Below are 15,371 nucleotides of genomic sequence, written 5' to 3'. Positions count from 1 at the left end.
TCAGAGCACATTAACCTCCCTACCCAGCCATTTAGGGATGAGACTGACAATTCACCAAATTTCAAAACCCATGTTACATTGGTGTCTGCATCAGCGAGAATGGTGGGCAGATCTCCAGCCAAATCTATAATTTTCCAACAAATTGCCTATAAAACTTCAGGAGGCATACCCTGCAAGTTCCTCCCATATCTTTCTGCTTAGACATTTCAAAATATTCCATGATTTGATGCTCTCTGTTCACAGGTCTGGGAACCAGGGTAAGTTGGTTGGTTGGTTTAAAAAAGGGGCGGGGGGAGCACATGACCATGGCTCATGGCTGGCCGACCACGAGAAAAAAAGGAAAAAGAGGAAAATCCAGCAAATCTGTGAAACATTAAAACATCCACAACTAAAAGCATTAGAGTGGAGAACACGGAGGAACAAAGGACATGCACTAAAACTTAGATCAAATGATAAAACCCACCATCACGTGTAAAACATAAAACTAAATTAGCCGATGAGGCATCAGTTAAAATTAATGGCAACAAGTCTGGTAACTGAAGAGTCTGTTGCAGGGCAGCCAAAGAAGGACAGCTAACCAAGATATGGGCCACTGTCAGACAGGCGCCACACCAACACTGAGGTGGGTCATCACAGCATAGGAGTAGGCCATGTGTCACCCAAGCATGGCCAATGCGGAGCCGGCAAGAGAACCACGCAGTCCGTGCGAGAGGCCTGCATGGAGGACTGCCACACATTCATAGTCTCCTTAATGGCACATAGTTTGTTGTGCATGCTGAGGTTGTGCCATATCATCTCCCAAAGCCACAAAACCTTGCGGCATAGTACTGAACACAGGTCAGTTGCAGAGAAGCTGATCTCCGGAGTGTTTTCCGCTTAGCCTGTTGGGCCAGCCTGTCTGCAAGTTTGTTGCCTTGGATTCTGACGTGACCTGGGGTCCAGACAAACACCACTGAATGACCAGGCCGTTCGAGGGCATAGATGGACTCCTGGACCCCACTCGTATAATGTGGCAAGGATAAGATGTCGCCAGGTCATGTCATAAGCTTTTCGTAAATCAAAAAGATGGCAACAAGGTGTTGGTGTCTGGAAAAGGCTGTTCGGATGGCAGACTCAAGGGCACAAAATTATCAGTGGTAGAGTGACCCTGGCAGAAGCCAGTAGGCCACGTGACTCCAGGACCCGACCTAACCCAACTTCCGACATATCACAGTTCCAGCAGCTTACTAAGAACATTGGTGAGGCTGATGGGCCAACAGCTATCAATATCAAGCAGGTTTTTACCAGGTTTGAGCACTGGAATGATGGTGCTCTCCCGTCATTGCGATGGAAAGATGCCATTGCACCAGATCTGGTTGTAGATAATGAGGAGATATCACTTGTAGCCAGATGAGAGATGTTTAATCATCTGACAGTGGATCTGATCTGGCCCAGGAGCTGTGTCAGGGCAATGTGCAAGGCCACTGAGGAGCTCCCACTCTGTAATGGGGCATTATGGGATTCACTGTGGCATGTAGCGAACGATAGGATTTTCCCTTCCAGCTGCCGTTTGAGAGTGCAAAAGGCTGTGACGTAATTCTCCGACGCAGAGGCTCAACCAGTGCTCACCAAAGTGCTCGGCAATCACATTTGCGTCAGTAGATAACATGCCATTTATGTTAACACCAGAAACACCTGTTGGGGTCTGGTACCCGAAAACACATTTTATCTTTGTTCAGACTTGGGAAGGTAACGTATGACACCCAATGGTCAAGACGTATCTCTCCCAACACTCCTGTTTCCGTCGTTTGGTAAGTTGGCGAACGCGGACACGGAGCCATTTAAAGACTATGAGGTGCTCCAGGGAAAAGTGCCGCTTATGCCGCTGTTGGGCTCGCCGATACTCCTTAATTGCTTTAGCAACTTCCAGCAACCACCAAGGGACTGCCTTTCGCCGGGGCACCCTAAAGAGTGAGAGATCATATTTTCTGCCACAGAAACGACTCTTGTAGTCACCTGCTCAACCATCACATCGATGTTACCATGTGGGGGAGATTCAACGGTAACAGCAGAGGTGAAAGTTTCTCAGTCCTCCTTGTTTAAAGCCCATCTGGGCAGGTGTCCATGGGCCTGATGCCGGGGCAGTGACAGGAAGATGGGGAAGTGGTCACTACCACACAGGTCATCATGTGCTCTCCAGTGAATAGATGGGAGAAGTCCTGGGCTGCAAACTGATAAATCAATGGCCGAGTAACTACCATGAGCCACACCGAAATGTGTGGCGGCCCCAGTATTTTAAGAGGCAGAGGTCAAACTGCGACAATAAATTTTCGACATCTCTGCCTCGGCCAGTAAGCACGATGCCACCCCACAAGGGGTTATGGGCATTAAAATCTCCCAGAAGTAGGAAAGGTATAGAGAGCTGGTCAATCAGTGCAGTTAATACATTCAGGGATACTGCACCATCTGGAGGAAGATATACATTGCAGACAGTTATTTCCTGTGTCGTTCTTATTCTGACAGCCACAGCTTCAAGGGGGGTTTGAAGGGGCTGAGTTTAGGACATAAACACAAACTCCACCTGACACACTATTATAGTCACTACAGTTCCTGTAGTATCCCTTATAGCCGCGGAGGGCAGGGGTCCGCATTGCCGGGAACCGGGTTTCCTGGAGGGCAATTCAGAAAGCACATGTAAAGCTTAACAGTTGCCGTAGCTCAGCCAGGAAGTGGAAAAAACTGCCGCAATTCCACTGAAGGATGACTTCATCATGACACTGGGAACGCATGGAACATTCAATGAGGCAGTTTACGCCTCAGGGTCACCTGCTGCCACCGACTTTTTGCCTCAACAGTCTATAGCCATTGTGTCTGAGGGTCCAGCGAGGTCTAGATCCTCGGCAGACGCTAGAATCTCCACCTCATCCACAGACACAGAGCTTGTAGGTAGCAGTGGTGTGGGTGCCACTGCAATTCACTTGGTCTTGGGGACATTCTTTTTGGATTTCTCTCGCTGCTCCTTGGGTTTCCCTGGCTGGGAGGACTTCACTGATTCAGTCTCCACGACTGAGGATGAGCGTGAAGCCCTACAACGTGCTGCTTTTGGGCTCTTCAGCCACTGGTGGTTGTCATCTTTCCCACTAGCAGGAATCTGGGAAGGGAGTAAGTAACCCAAGGGACCTCTTCCTAGCGAGAGGAGCCAAAGAAGACTTACGCTTCTCCGGCTCAGAAGTGGGGACTGATATCCCCGATGGTTGGGGGGAGGGGGGGGGGGGGGGGTGTTGCTCCAAAGTAGATGGTGCGGGAGCAACAGGGAGGGAAGTGCCCCCACCATCAAGTGGGCAGGTGTAGTCTTCTGGTTCTGAGAGGTGACAGGAATGCAAGGAACTGATTGGCGAGACAACTGTTCTCGTAGCAGCGGTGCAAGAGGTGGTCATAGCCGCAGGATGTAGGCACTCAAATTTCCTCTTAGCCTCAGTGTAGGTCAGTCGGTCCAGGGTTTTATATTCCACGATTTTCCGCTCTTTCTGTAAAATCCTGCAGTCTGGCAAGCAATGTAAATGATGCTGTCCACAGATGACATGGATGGGAGGTGAGGCACATGGAGTATTGGGATGTGATAGACGTCCACAATCTCGACATGTGACGCTGGAAGTACAGCGGGAAGACATATAGCCAAACTTCCAGCACTTAAAGCACCGCAATGGGGGAGGGATATATGGCTTGACGTCACAATGGTAGACCATCACCTTGACCTTCTCGAGCAAAGTGTCACCCTCAAAGGCCAAGATGAAGGCACCGGTGGCAACCTGATTATCCCCCTGACCCCGATGGACGCGCCAGACGAAATGAACATCTCGCTGGTCTAAATTGACATGCAGCTCGTCGTCAGACTGCAAAGGAAGGTCCCTGTGGAATATAATACCCTGGACCATATTTACGCTCTTATGGGGCATGATGGTAACATAAATCCTCCAACTTGTCACAAGCGAGTAATGCCTGTGAATGGACAGTGCATGCTGTTTTTATCAAGACTGACCCAGAGCGCATTTTGGACAAGCCCTCCACCTCCCCAAGCTTGTCCTCCAAATGATCCACAAAAATCTGAGGCTTCATGGACATGGAAGATTCCCCATCTAGTCTTGTACATACAAGGTACCAGGGCGAATAAGCTTCACTGCCATCCTTAGCCTGGCATGCCTCCCATGGTGTGGCCAGGGAGGGGAACGATTTGGGGTCGTATTTCTTAGCACTGTAGCTAGGCTTCGCCTGCTTAGAGACTGCTGGCGGCAGACCACCAGCAAATGATGACGTACTACGCTTCATGGTGCGTCATCCGCCCTGATGCCACCCACTCCGACCAGGGCACCACCCAGCCTCAGCAAGGGCCACCTGGCAGGATGGCCATTGCCGGGAGTCCCGATGCCCCAGGGAGACGGGCATCTACTCCATGGCATACGTGGGGAGTTAACGGCACATGCATTCCCTGTGTTGTCTGGGGGCTACAACCAACAGGGTACATGGGGGCCCCACCATAATGGACTGGTTACCGTACTGGATAGGAGGTGCTAAGAAGTCCATGGTCATCGTCAGCGCAGAAAGTGACACTGCATAGTGCATGGTGGAAAACGCACCCAGGAAGGTGTCCTTGCCCAAGAGATGGAGATTGAGCGGGACCGCAATGCAACAATGAGAAAGTTGGCTAAAGATCTCAATGCACAATGGACACGATGCACCATGTAAGGCACCCTTCCCCAATTGGCTCGCTCTTCGGGAAAATTTAAAAAGATGGAGGCCAAACCCGACAGGCAACCAACACAAAGGCCGAAACATGTGAGACTCCTTTTAGTCACCTCTGTGACAGGCAGGAATACCTTTCAGGCCTATTTTAATCCCCAGACCCGCAGGGGGTGAACCAGGGTAACTTTATGTCAAATTTTAAAGCCAGAAAGTGCAGTTTGTCCAGAAAATTTAAAATATTGTTCCCCATCATCAGCTCTGATTGGTTAAAGCTTTGACGAGCATGGTTAAAATTAACAAGTAATCCACTCTGGTGAGAGCCTAAAACCAGTTTTATTGGCCTAAATTTCCAGCCTCCTAATGGTCAACTGTACCTGCTACATCAGTGTAAAATCCAAGTAATAGGAGAAGATTGTGAAGTCACAAAAAAAAAACTTGACAGTGCTCCTGCATAGGGGGAGGGGGGGGGGGGGGGATTCCACTGATAGTAAGTGAAAATGGCATCACACAAAGTATAGTGCACTAGGGACCTCATTCTCTTGAACACAGCAGTCAGACCTCAAAAGCACCAGTCCCCATGTAAGGATTGGATAAGAAGCAGCTGACATCCACAGTCCCCATTCATGAAGATGGCGAACAATCTTTTTACCTCCAAGTGGTGTTTTACACCTCTTCAAGTTCAAAAAACACACTGACCAAAAGTTATAGTGTAAGGAGAACTCCTGTATCACCATCTCAAATAGAAGTAATATGTCAAGGGTGGAACAGTACCATCTGAAACCACACTGGAAGCAGCTATGGCGAACTCGTGATTTGAGGAGCCAGAGGAGGAGGTGGTGGTGGTGGTGGTTGACAATATGCTCTTCAGTTTTACCCATGGAACTGGTAACAGCTACACTCCAGTAACTGTTAGGTTTGGCATGATCCTTGCCTGGTTTCGTAATGAAATTGATACTTCCTCCTTCCAAGTGGCGGGGTACTTCCATCAAATCAAATTTGACAAACAAAAGATAAAATCTTGTCTTTGGCTGTAGAAACAGATAACGGAGCATGGCATAATGAATCTGACCTGGTCCTGAACCACAGTCTCTGGCTGTGGACAGAGCTGATGCCCACATGGTGCACAGATGATTATAGATCACTTCATTACATGGAGCCTCCAAAGTCTTATGGACCATCTGGAACTAAGGAATTTGTCTGGATGATGCAGTGTCAGTAAAGGAGTGTTCAGCTAAGACCAGAATCATGTCTTTAAACATGCCAGCAAGACCATTTCCCAACAAGGCCATAAGGGGAGGTGTACCGCCTTTGCCTGTAATATGCCTCGTTGTTTCCAAAATTTCCTGGAGTCCAATTCGTTTACCACTTGCCTTGCTTGGATTCTCACAAACCTGAAGGTACGAAGATTTCCCATAGTCTGACATGTTTGAATTTCCACAAAGCAGCACATCCAGCTGACTGCCAAGCAACATTCATCATTCCACCAGGGACAGGGCTTAGTATGAAGTGGCTGCTAGAATGGGCAATGGAATCAGCAGCAGCTCAGTGGATCACACGGGTGATGGGTCCACCACCTCCTGGGCATATTCCTGTTGTTCAATTACACCCTGTTGACTGTATCTAAAAGCATCCATCTATTACTGCCCAAGTCAGCCGATGGATTCACACCAGAGTGTGGTCACTGTGTCTGCAAGAGCTGTAGAGCAAAAGCAAAGGTCAATCAAGGAAGATGATGTAGTAGTTTTAGAAAAGTGTGTCATCTGACCAGAGTTCAAAAGGCACACACACTTTAAATGGATGAGGCACTCAATAATACGACACATGGGAAATACGGTAACTAAGGCCCACAGCACACTGTGTGCATTAATGTCACCCACATGAGGAATGGGTGGGAGAGTGTACAGAAGAGATCTGTCAGCGCATCTGCACCCAACAGTTTGTGAGGTAGAAGATACAAAGAACACACAGTGATATTTATGTGGGAACTTCCACGGCAACTGCTTGTGTGGCCATGGAAAGAGGGGCAGGAGAAGAGTTGAATATGTCATCTATGAAAACAGCCACGCCACCCTTAGCTCCATCTCCAACAGGACTGTTATTCCTGTAGGAGTGGTAGTCCTTTAATGCAAGTGTGTCAGTAACTTTACATGAATTTTTTGTAAGCAGATGCAGAATGGTTTTCCCGTGCCAGGACCTGCAATTCTTCCAAATGTGATCAGTATCCATTTACATTCCACTGCAATGTAGACTTTCCTGTGAGAGCCATTGATTAGCAAAATTGACCGCCTCCTCCTCCTCCCCCTATCCCCTGATGCAGTGACTTGACTCACCTGAGACGTCAGGGTGAACATTAGACAATATCCAGCTCCCCAGTTCCTCCATGTGGATATCAATATCCTTGACAACACACCAGAAAGGGAGAGTGTTCATCAATCAGGTAGCTAAGCAACCACTGTCTTCAATTTCAAATGACTTTTTGTGTAACTTTTCCTTACTTATGGGAGGTGATGGTTGCACGGGGGTAGAGGGACTGGCACTCTGATGATGTGCAGCAGTGTGTGACTGAGATTTCAAGTCCACTGTTGACAATCTCCAAAAGGTATCATGATCAAGTTAAGCTTTTCCCCCACAGGTACACTGAAACGTGCACGTACTCTTACTTGAATCTGTTGTCTGTGTTTGTGTGGAGGCATCACTCCTAGCTCCTTAAGGGCCAATGCAAAAGAGATGGCGAACACTGGAGGTTGCACAACTCTGAAAGCTTTTTTAGTTTCACTTTTCAGTATGTGTGTCTTAACTTTCAGCTCCATGTCAGTAATCCACACTTCCTGTTCAACAATCAGTGTTCCCTGGAGCAATTTATACATTTCAGAGGTAGTGTACAAGAATCACAAAATTTATGCACTGGGCCTCCAGAATTTCCACTTGTAACCCTCCTGTTACATGCCATTGCAGTATGACAATCTTTGGCTTTTAAAACATTACATTGGGCTGGAACAAACAGAGGAACCTTAAGCCAGATATAGCCTGCAAGAATACATCCAGGTAATTCCAGAATGTTGAATATTAAAATAAATGATGTTTTTCCTCATGTGCCACTGACCCTCATATAGTTCTGCACTTCCGTGACACCCATTCTCCATGTAATTCCTCAGGTATATCTCCATTACAACAGAGCAGGTAACCACACCTTTCCAAAGTTAATGGCATTATGCAATTTAGCCAGAACAGGCTGGCCACCTAAGATCTTGCATCCCGGAAGCTTAAGTTTCAACTGGAAGTGTTTCATTACAAAATTTGTTAAACACTGTTTGCGGACTCAGGAATACCCTCCAACCCAATGTGGAAATAGGAAAGGGAGATCTTTGCAAGTGTTCCCTCTGCTCTCTTGTTTATGATGAAAGTGTTACGACAGATTAGTATGCAGTTACAGTAATTCTGCGAGTTCTTTTCAAGTGAACAGACCACCCAAGCTCTCTCTATTGGATGGGTGTAGGTACTGCCTGACAGTACACCAGTCCCATCAGGAATAGATTTGAGTTAAGCTGCTCCATAGAGATCCCACGAGCCACTACAGAAACAAATGTAGACCCTGAGAAAGCCTTATACGATTGGATGGCAATAGGCACCCCAGAAGTTTCCCACGAGAGACTGTTTTACCTTACCAGCCATTCTCTCCATCAGCAAGCAGTGTATCTTTCTTTCTTTTGAGGTGTTTACCTCCCTCATGATGCAGGCAGTGACGCCAAGGCCCACATTCTCCAAAAATTACTACATTCCACTGCCACACCTAATGATGGTCCCTGAAGTATGCCCAGAGTGTATGGGGGAAAAGATCTGGTGGTGCTGCATGTCTCCAGCTCAGGAAACCTGGGCTCACCATGCCCGTAACCATCCACTGCTGGCAGAGTTCCCTGGTGATAGGAAACAACCCTGCCTTGCCAAAGTTGTGGGACACACTCTGTCAGGCCCCTCTGCTGAGGCCTGTCCGGATGGAGTGGCCCTGTCAGTAGCTATGCTACCATCAGCATAGTCCTCACCATCACTGAGGCACGCAAACCCTTCCACCCAGCATCCAGTGCCGAAGGCACCTACAACAAGGCAGTACACCCCCCACCCCCACCCACCAACACCCATACCGAGATGGTCAACAGACGGGCGCCAGAACAAAATGCCACAGCCCACCTCCACTTGATCTACAGGAAGCACCATTCTGTTCCAGTTCCTCAAGCTGCATGCTATCATACTGTGGTGTCACTACGTACCCGAACTGAAAACATGTACTGCAAACAAATACAAAACTAATTATGTAACTTTTTTCTCACCATTCTAATTCAAACTTTATGACTACGGATACGCAAGTTTTCTTTGTAAACAGACTGCAGCTGTTCTGGAAACTTTATCAAACATTAATAGGTTTAGAAAATGAAAAGATGTCACTAATGTTACGTGGCCTATGTAAAGTACTGACTGAATACCTTTTGACATCTTATTAAAATCTTTAATATAAACAAATCCACGTGAGACATACTTTCTTCTTCTTTACGTAGGAGATAACAATTTGCCTGTAAGAAAAATACTATCCATTAGTAGAAATTAGTACATATATTCCACTCTTCTTCTTTACGTAGGAGATAACAATTTGCCTGTAAGAAATATACTATCCACTAGTAGAAATTAGTACATATATTCCACAGGACTTTATCCTCGGTCCCTTTTCTTTAAATCCACCATATTGAACCTCAGAGACTTACTCGTTATGCTGATGACAACTTTGCTTGGCTCACAACACATCTTAGTTCTACACAATTAATGCCGGAATCACATGACTCAGCGTTGAACTTTTGCTGACTTTTTTTAATCCACATGAAATGTAGCAGCTTGTGCTAGGTTTGAATAAGGATAAATAAATCATATCCAATTAGGAAACAACTAGTGGCCCATCAGTTAATACATCCACAGAGCTTTATCAAGAATGGGGTTGACTGCCATCAAAACTTTTGAATCTGCTTACACTGAGGTGACCAAATTCATGGAATAGCGGCATGCACATAAACGGATGGCGGAAGTATCGCGCACACAAGGTATAAAAGGGGGCAGTGCACTGGCAGAGCCATCATTTATACTTATGTGATTCACGTGAAAAGGTTTCCGATGGGATTATGGCTACCTTACTGGTACTAACCGACTTTGAATGTGGAATGGTAGTTGGAGCTAGATGCATGGGACATACCATTTCGGAAATCGTTAGGGAAATCAATATACCAAGATCCAAAGTGCCAAGAGTGTGCTGAGAATATCAAATTCAGGCATTACCTCACACCATGGACAACACAGTGGCCGATAGCCTTCATTTAACCACCGAGGTCAGTGACATTAGCACCGGGTTGTGCACACTAACAGCCAAGCAATGCTGCAGTAAATAACAACAGAAATCACTGTGTGGTGAAATTTGGCATTAATTAACTATGGTAGCAGAAGTGTGATGTGAATGCCTTCACTAACAGCATGACATCACATGCAGCACCTCTCCTAGTCTCGTGACCATATCTGTTGGAACACAAGGCCTGGAAAAACGTTGCCTTGTCAGATGAGTCGCCAATTCCAGTTGGTAAGAGCTGACGCTAGGGTTTGAGTGTGGTGTGGACCCAATTAAGCCATGGACCTGAGTTGTCAACAAGGCACTGGGCAAACTGGCGGTGGCTCCATAATGGTGTGTAGATTGGGTCCTCTGGTCCAAATGAACAGATCATTGACTGGAAAAGTTTGTTGGCTTGCTGAGTACATGCCACGTCAAGTTGCTGCAATGCATGAGGCAAAAGGATGTCTAACACAATACCTCAGTGTAGAACAAGCACTGATGCCACTATGAAACATGTGGCAACCAGATAGAACCATTTCCCCTATTAAGTGATGCTTTGTTGTGGAAGAAATATTACATTTCATTGTTACATTTTAAAAATATGTATCTTCAGTTTCAGAACTGTTCTAATCACAAGCTTTTTAACATTGTTTTACTTTTTCACTTCTTTCTGAAATTTTGTTGTAGTTTCTTGGTTATGCTTAAATTTTGTACACTACAGCATTAAGGCTTTCAGCAGACTACGGACTACACAAACAAAAATTATTGTTATTCGTTTTATGATAACTATTATTATTTTGTTAGTTTATTCAATCTTTTCAAACCACTGTGATCAGAAACCCATTACAACATTTGCCAACTTTTTGCCTTCTTTGGAGCTTCTCTCATGGATATCATTGACTAGACTTGGTCCTCTCCTGTAAATTTCTGAAGTCAACTGCTGCAATAAATTACTTGATAAATTATAACTCTTTCCAATTCTTCCTTTTTTACCAGTCTCTGGACAAAGAACTGCAGGTTACTGTGAACATGAAGTGTCATTACTAGATGGCCTTTAGCTAAATTTTTAAGGATAGATAACAATTTTCAACCATTCAAACTAAATGGTAATTTCTCTTTCTCCTTCTGTTCATCACTGCTAACCCTTTCGTGTATCTTGCCTCTCAGTGTGTTACCTTATACATCTTTATTTAAAGATATCCATACACAAGAGGACCCTCTCGAAAGAATGATATACGCTTAAATCATATCAGATAAAGGAAATCTCATACAACAATAAAGAAGATAAATTCTATCTAATAAAAACAATGAATTAATCAATGGCAAATCCAGGATGGAATGTCACAACATTATGAGAAGGAAAGTTGCTACTCACCATATAGCGGAGATGATGAGCCGCAGATAGGCACAACAGAAAGACTCTTACAATTATAGCTTTCGGCCGCTAATGGCTTCGTCAACAACTCACACACGCACGCACGCAATGACCGCAATCTCAGGCAACTGAAACCATACTGTGAGCAGCTGCACCAGTGTAGGATGAGATTGGTGACTGGGTGGGGGTAAGGAGAAAGCTGGAGTGGGGAGGGGGAGGGGGAGGGATAGTATGGTGGGGTTGGCAGACAGTGAAGTGCTGCAGGTTAGACTGAGCGTAGGGGTTATGTGGGGAGAGGGTGGTGGAGTAGTGGAAAAGGAGAAAAATAAAAAGACTGGGTGTGATGGTGGAATGACGGCTGTGTAGTGCTGGAATGGGAACAGGGAAGGGGCTGGATGGGTGAGGGCAGTGACTAACAAAGATTGAGGCCAGGAGGGTTATGGAAATGTACGATATATTGCAGAGAAAGTTCCCACCTGCGCAAGTCAGAAAAGCTGGTATTGATGGGAAGGATCCATGTGGCACAGGCTGTGAAGCAGTAATTGAAATGAAAGGTATCATGTTTGGCAGCGTGTTCAGCAACAGGGTGGTCAATTTGTTTCTTGGCCACAGTTTGTCGGTGGCCATTCATGTGGACAGACTGCTTGTTTGTTATCATGCCTACATTAATGCACCACAGTGGTTGCAAATTAGCTTGTAGACCACATAACAGGTTTCACAGGTATCCCTGCTTTTGATGGAACAGGTGATGTTAGTGACCAGACCGGAGTAGGTGGTGGTGGGACGATGTATGGGACAGGTCTTGCATCTAAGTCTATTACAGGAGTATGAGCCATGAGGTAAGGGATTGGGAGCAAGGCTTGTGTATGAATGGACGAGTATGCTGTATAGGTTCAGGGGACGGTGGAAAACCACTGTGGGAGGGGTGAGAAGGGTGGAAAGCATAGGGGGCAGGACATTTCTAATTGCAGAGCACGACGAGAGGTAATCTAAACCCTGGCGGAGAATGTAATCCAGTTGCTCCAGTCCTGGGTGGTACTGAGTTACGAGATGAATGTTCCTCTGTGGTTAGATGGTGGGACTTTGTGAAGTGGTGGGAGACTGGAAAGATACGGCACAGGAGATTTGTTTTAGTAAACTGTTGGGAGGATAATTACGGTCAGTGAAGGCTTCAGCGAGATCCTCGTATTTCGAGGAGGAATGCTCGTCACTGGAGATTCGATGACCGCAGGTGGCTAGTCTGTACGGAAGGGACTAATTGGTATGGAACTGGTGACAGCTGTCAAAGTGGAGGTATTGGTGGTGGTTAGTACGTTTGATATGAACAGAGGTATTGATGTAGCCATCTCTGAGATGGAGGTCAACATCTGGGAAGTTGGCTTGTTGGGTTGAGTAGGACCAGGTAAAGCAAATGGAGGAGAAGTTGAGGTTTCTGGAGGAATGTGGAAAGTGTGTCTTCACCTTTGATCCAGATAGCAAAGATGTCATTAATGAATCTGAACCAGGTGAGGGGTTTGGGATTTTGGGTTGGAAGGATTCCTCTAGATGGCCCATGAATAGGTTGGTATAGGATGGTGCCATGTGAGTGCCCATAGCTCTACCCCGGATTTGTGTGTATGTAATGCCTTCAAAGGAGAAGTGATTGTGGGTGAGGATATAGTTGGTCATGGCGACTAGGAATGAGGTGGTTGGTTTGAAATCCGTTGGGCGTTGAAACAGGTAATGTTAAGGCCATGGGCATTAGGGATGTTAGTGTACAGGGAGGTGCCATCAATAGTGACGAGCAAGGCACAATGTGGTAAAGGTACAGGAACTGTTGAGTCGGTGGAGGAAGTGGTTGGTATCTTTTATATAGGAGGGTAGGCTCTGGGTAAGAGGTTCAAGGTGTTGGTTTACGAGAGCAGAGATTTTCTCAGTGGGGGCACAGTAACCGGCCACAATGGTGTGTACTAGGTGATTAGTTTTATGGGCTTTAAGAAGCATGTAGAAGGTAGGAGTGCAGGTAGTGATAGGGGTGAGCAGAGATATGGACTCCAGGGAGAGGTTCTGGAATAGACCTAAGGATTTGAGTAGTGACTGGATATTCTGCTGGATTACTGGAAAGGGCTATCTGGAGGAATCCTTCCTAAAAACCCAGAATCCCAAACACCTCATCTGGTTCAGATTCATTGATGACATTTTGCTATATGGATCAAAAATGAGAAGTGAGGGCACCCTATCCACATTCCTCCAGAAACTAAACAACTTCTCCCCCATTTGCGTCACCTAGTCCTACTCAACCCAACAAGCCACCTTCCTAGATGTTGAACTCCACCTCAAAGATTGCTACATCATTACCTCCATGCACATCGAACCTACAAACCATCAGCAATACCTCCACTTTGACAGCTGCCACCCATTCCATACCAAGAAGTCCGTTCCACACTGCCACACACCCGCAGTCATGCACTCTGCGGTGATGAGTGGTCCCTCTCTAAACATACCGAGGGTCTCACTGAAGCCTTCACCAACTGTAATTATCCTCCCAACCTAGTACAAAAACAATTCTCCCATGCATTATCTTTCCAGTCTCCCACCACCTCCCAAAGTTCCACTGTCCGGCCACAGAGGAGCATTCCCTTCAAAACTTAGTACCACCCACGACTGGAGCAACTGAATTACATTCTCCACCAGGTTTTCGATTACCTCTCATCGTGCCCTGAAATGAGAAATGCCCACTATTCTTCCCACCCCTCCCACAGTGTTTTCCACCGTCCATTGACCCTATACAACATACTCTTCCATTCTTACACAACCCCCACTCCCAATCACTTACCTCATGGCTCATACCTCTGTAACAGCCCTAGATGCAAGACCTGTCCCATACATCCTCCCACCACCACCTACTCCGTTCCGGTCATTAACATCACCTGTACCATCAAAAGCAGGACTACTTGAGAAACCAGTTATGTGGTCTACAAGCTAAGTTACAACCACTGTGGTGCATTGTGTGTAGGTATGATAACCAACAAGCTGTCTGTCTGCATGAATGGCCACCGACAAACTGTGGCCAAGAAACAAATTGACCACCCTGTTGCTGAACATGCTGTCAAACATGATATCCTTCATTTCAATGACTGCTTCACAGCCTGTGCCATATGGATCCTTCCCACCAACACCAGCTTTTCTCAACTGCACAGTTGGGAACTTTCCTTGTTCCCATTTCAGCATTACACAGCCGTCATTCCACCACCACACCCAGTCGTTTTATTTCTCTTCTTTTGCACTACTTTCCCACCCCCTCCCCACCTCTCCCCTGCCCTCAGTCTAACCTGCAACACTTCGCTGTCTGCCACCCCTACCATACTACCCCTCCCACTCACTGCTCCCACCTCCTAGTTACCCCACCCAGTCACCACTCCCATCATGCACTGGTGCAGCTGCTCGCAGTGTGGTTTCAGTTGCCTGAGACTGCAGTCGTGTGTTTGAGTTGTAGTTCGCGTGTACGTGCGTGTTGTTGACGAAGCCCTTAATGGCCAAAAGCTATAATTGTGAGAGTCTTTTTGTCATGCCTATCTGCGACTCAGCATCTCCGCTATATAGTGAGTAGCAACTTTCCTTCTCGTAATATAAAAACAATGAATTCTCTGAAACTAAATGTTTCAGAATGGTATAATATGAATGGATTTTCCGGCCACTGTTTAGTAGAACAATTTCATACTTACTAACCAGAAGGCTGTCAATGACCTATAAATGTTTACTGTATCTTACATGTACTGCAGAAGATTAGCAGTCCATTCATGATTGTGAACGTAATGTTAACATATCTTGTTGCAGCTTGAAAATGAATAGAAATGTCAATATCTCACAGTAAGAAAAGTATTAACACGTAGCTGTAAAAACAGAATAATTTATGTCACACTAAATGCTTCTCCC

General features: G+C 46.1%; 1 protein-coding gene across 1 annotated transcript in view; it reads right to left on the bottom strand.

Annotated features, from left to right (window-relative positions):
• Positions 1 to 15,371, bottom strand: part of LOC124712020 (LIM domain kinase 1) — a 163,686-nt gene that overhangs the window by 53,490 nt on the left and 94,825 nt on the right. The gene's annotated exons all lie outside the window — the stretch shown is intronic.

Source organism: Schistocerca piceifrons, chromosome 8, assembly GCF_021461385.2.
Source record: "Schistocerca piceifrons isolate TAMUIC-IGC-003096 chromosome 8, iqSchPice1.1, whole genome shotgun sequence".
NCBI classification, from domain to species: Eukaryota; Metazoa; Arthropoda; class Insecta; order Orthoptera; family Acrididae; genus Schistocerca; species Schistocerca piceifrons.
The sequence above is the reverse complement of the archived record's forward strand: the minus strand, read 5'-3'. Positions and strand labels throughout refer to the sequence as shown.